This window comes from Mixophyes fleayi, chromosome 9 (assembly GCF_038048845.1).
Source record: "Mixophyes fleayi isolate aMixFle1 chromosome 9, aMixFle1.hap1, whole genome shotgun sequence".
Lineage (NCBI taxonomy): Eukaryota > Metazoa > Chordata > Amphibia > Anura > Limnodynastidae > Mixophyes > Mixophyes fleayi.
In genome coordinates this window covers 32,093,322-32,097,625 of record NC_134410.1, presented here as the reverse complement: position 1 = coordinate 32,097,625, position 4,304 = coordinate 32,093,322, and the positions used below count along the sequence as shown (strand labels likewise).

Sequence of the window (4,304 nt, the reverse complement as noted above, 5' to 3'; positions counted from 1 at the left end):
AGGGCTTGTTGCCATGCAGCTGGTACCATATATAATATGGGATATACTGAGTGACAGCTTGGTTTTGTCCCAATGTCTGCAGAACCTGATTAATATTGTAGTGCTCCTAGGCAAGACACTATCGATACTGTTAACAACACTGTTCGTTGGAACTACAGTAAATATTTATTAATTACTGTGGCTATTTCTGTAGTTATTACTAAGTAAGTTTTAGATTTATGTGTGCAGGCTATCATCAATGGGGTGACCTTAACCGATACTTGCCAACTTTGGCAACTTGCTGTCCGGGAGATCGGTGGGGGAGATAGGCATGTGGGGGAGGGGCTCATCGATTTGCGCCATTGGCCCCATCCCCTACACTGACATCACACTGTAGAGCCTATTACAGCAGGGGGCGGGGCCACAATGACGCGCGAATCACGTCATTAGCCCAGCCCCCTGCCGCTTAGCTTGATGAAGGGCCAGCAACCGGGAGGTTTTTATTCTCTCCCAGGAGTGTGGGAGGACTCCCAGAAATTCAGGAGTCTCCCGGACATTCCGGGAGAGTAGGCAATTATGCTTTAACCTGCAGGTGACTCTTATAGTAGGTATGGGCCAGAAAGCAGTAACTTGGGGATGCCAGTCATTTTCCATTCCTTTCTTCGCACAAGTGTTGCTGCAGGTGACAAGGCTCCAGCTCTCTGCCATATTAGCAGAGGTTGGGTGATGTGAGTGGGTTGAATGCGTGGTATTACTCAGACAGGGTTCAGGTAGGCTCTTGCTTCAATAAAAGAAGACTGAGGCTCCCGTTTAACTAGAAACAGGCTTCCTTGGGTCAGATTCACATAGACCACACCACATAGATCACTTCTAAACTCACCCAAAAAATCATGAGGCCACAGTTCTTTTACCACAATAATTAGGACTTTCACATGAAAATTGGGACTGCTAGGGAGAGCCGTGATGTATTGTATATGTTAGAACACAAGAAAGTTATTGGAAGAGCATTGAAATGAAAAGTGTTAAGAAATTAAGACGTGTATTTCCCAAGGCTTTATTTAAACAGCATAAGTTTTTGGCAGGATACAAGAAGAAGAGGTTTTTACAATAGGTTATTCATTCCTAACCTAGTTTATTTCCTCAGCTGCATTCACATTCTGTAGTCTGCAGGGACTCTCCTGACGTTTCCTTTTTCTGGAGTGGTAACACTCCAACTTTAACATTCTCCTTTCCATGTTGTGTAGGTCCCGTAGGATATTCTTCTGGACATTGACTACGTTGTGCTTTTTATTCATACTCTCTTCTGATGGGCCAACGGCTGAGAGGGAATTATTAGCTGACTCTTCTGAGCTTTCATTTGCTTTAGCTTCTATATGTTTAACCTTAAAAATAGAGAGAAAACAATTTGGTTTATGATTATCCAGTAAAATGATAGAACAGTGACATTTTCACTGAGACATAAAGTTAAGTAGAACTTCATCTCTATAATATGAAATATTTTTTTCTATAAGTTCCGATCTGTGAGCCTATAAGCGTGATACTTTCACACTGTGTGAAAATTGGGCAGCACTGCTACCTCTTTACAGTGGATATAAAATTCTACACACACATATTCAGATGTCATTTGTTTGTGATATACAGCATTAAATCAAGATAAATCATCTAAGACTCTTTTCCACACGTTTTGCAGATGTGGAAGACAACATTAGTGTTAGGACTCTGTCCTTATCCTGAATCAGGCCTGCAGTACCTATATGCAACCAGAGGTGCTGCTGTTATTCTCAGACATTTTCTTCTTACCTGCAGGAGTTAACCTCACTCCTCTGTTTAATCACCTTTGTCTGGCCGTTGTAAGACTGACTGTTCCAGCAAACTGTGCCAGTTCATTTGTCTCTTTTGCTGTTCTCTCTGAGAAATTCCTGTGATCTGGTTCTGTTGCTCCCTGGTCTCTGACTTCTGCTTGTTCCATCATTCTGCACTTAGTATTGTAACCCAGACCCTGGCTTCCATTGACCTTACTTCGGTCTACCCCCTGGCGTTGTTGTGGATCTTTCGGCTTCTGACCCTGGCTTGTCTGAACTTCCTCCTATCTGATTTTCATGTGGATCATTTTGTGTCCAGCTCCTCTGCTAAACCTGGTATTCCTGTGCCTGCAGTCATCTTATTGTACTTCGTATCCAGTGTTTCCAGCTTCCCAGCTAAATCTGGGATATCCTAATATCAATATCTGCAGTTTACCCTTTGTATCCGTTAGCCAGCATCTCCAACTTCCAAGCTAAATCTGGTAATACTGCTTTCCTGTGCCTGCACACCACCCATTGTATCTGCTACTCCTATGGACTTTTGTTTGCTGTTTCACCATTGGCTGCGTTTAGTTATACCTGTGTGATCTGTGTTTATTATAAAGTCACTACTCCCTGTGGTATTCATACTGTGAACCCTAACAATTAGCAGTTCCCAGTACAAATGGATACTGTATGAAGGAAAGTATTGTCCTACAAGGCTTGGGGCAATAGGATATATATTGGAAGGTTACAGAGACCAAACTACAGTAAATAAATACATATTATACATATAATAGTTATGATATTTAGACTATTACATATATTCTGTCTATGGAGTAATCATTAAAAATGTTACTTAAAAAAGTAGATTTCTGTTGTACAGCCATTGATATTTCCATGCACACACACGTCATAATTCATATTAAGTATTGTGTTTCATTATCCTATTGCCAGGGATTTACATTATAACAAGGTCACACTGTCAAATGTCATTTCATCCCTTATAACATGTGTTGATGTGGGAGTCTAGCTTCACACGCTTCTTAAAATACACCCAAAAGTCTATTTACCTTGGACATTTTCCAGTTTTTGAAAATGATTACAGCAATAACCAGTGACAGGATGCTCCCGATAATGACTTGCATGAATGATAGGGCTGAATAGTCTATCATACTGTCCTTGGTGGCTGCCAGCCAGTTATACCCGTATACCAAAGCATGTGGGTTAGAGGGAAGGCTGACCTGCTGAGTGATGATTTCTTTTATGACATCACAAGGCTCTGAAGTAAGACGGTCATATTACTGACAGATGTTTTGGTGTCTATGTAAATCAATACCACTGATTTAATAGCTACATTTACACAGTAGTTCAGAAACAAAACACACAAATTGCAGTAAAGGTGATGCAGACACAGAGAAGAGAGGTATGGGCAGAGACTGAGAGAAAAGAGAGGTGGACAGACACTGAGAGAAGAGAGAGGTGGGCAGGCACTGAGAGAACAGAGGTGTGGGCAGAGACTGAAAGAAGAGAGAGGTGGGCAGACACTGAGAGAAGAGAGGGGTGGGCAGGCACTGAGTGAACAGAGGTGTGGGCAGAGACTGAAAGAAGAGAGAGGTGGGCAGACACTGAGAGAAGAGAGGGGTGGGCAGGCACTGAGTGAACAGAGGTGTGGGCAGAGACTGAAAGAAGAGAGAGGTGGGCAGACACTGAGAGAAGAGAGGGGTGGGAAGACACTGAGAGAAGAGCGGGGCGGGTGCCGAGAGAAGAGAGGTGTGGGCAGACACTGAGAGAAGAGAAGTGTGGGCAGACACTGAGAGAAGAAAGGTGTGGGCAGACACTGAGGGAATAGAGAGGTGAGCAGACAATGAGAGAAGAGAGGGTTGGGTAGCACTGAAAGAAGAGAGTGGTGGACAAACACTGAGAGAAGAGAGGGGTGGGTAGGTGCTGAGGGAAGTGAGGGGTGGGTAGGCACTGAGAGAAGAGAGGGGTGGACAGACACTGAGAGAAGAGAGGGGTGGACAGACACTGAGAGAAGAGAGGGGTGGACAGACACTGAGAGCAGAGAGGGGTGGGTGCCGAGAGAAGAGAGGGGTGGGCAGACACTATGAGAAGAGACGGGTGGGTAGGCACTGAGAGAAGAGAGGGGTGGGTAGGCACTGAGAGAAGAGAGGGGTGGGTAGGCACTGAGAGAAGAGAGGGGTGGGCAGGCACTGAGAGAAGAGAGGGGTGGGCAGGCACTGAGAGAAGAGAGGGGTGGACAGACACTGAGAGCAGAGAGGGGTCGGTGCCGAGAGAAGAGAGGGGTGGGCAGACACTGAGAGAAGAGAGGGGTGGGTAGGCACTGAGAGAAGAGAGGGGTGGGTAGGCACTGAGAGAAGAGAGGGGTGGGCAGACACTGAGAGAAGAGAGGGGTGGGTAGGCACTGAGAGAAGAGAGGGGTGGGTAGGCACTGAGAGAAGAGAGGGGTGGACAGGCACTGAAAGAAGAGAGGGGTGGACAGGCACTGAAAGAAGATAGGGGTGGGAAGACACTAAGAGAAGA

At 45.3% G+C, this 4,304-nt stretch overlaps 1 long non-coding RNA gene across 1 annotated transcript; it reads right to left on the bottom strand.

The window, feature by feature from the left end:
* Positions 1-1,019: 1,019 nt before the first annotated feature.
* LOC142101549 (uncharacterized) lies at positions 1,020-3,679 on the bottom strand. Its single transcript, XR_012679031.1, has 2 exons — positions 2,834-3,679; positions 1,020-1,361 (listed from the first exon to the last, which is right to left on the bottom strand). It is a non-coding gene; the product is annotated as an uncharacterized LOC142101549 (long non-coding RNA).
* Positions 3,680-4,304: the final 625 nt, after the last annotated feature.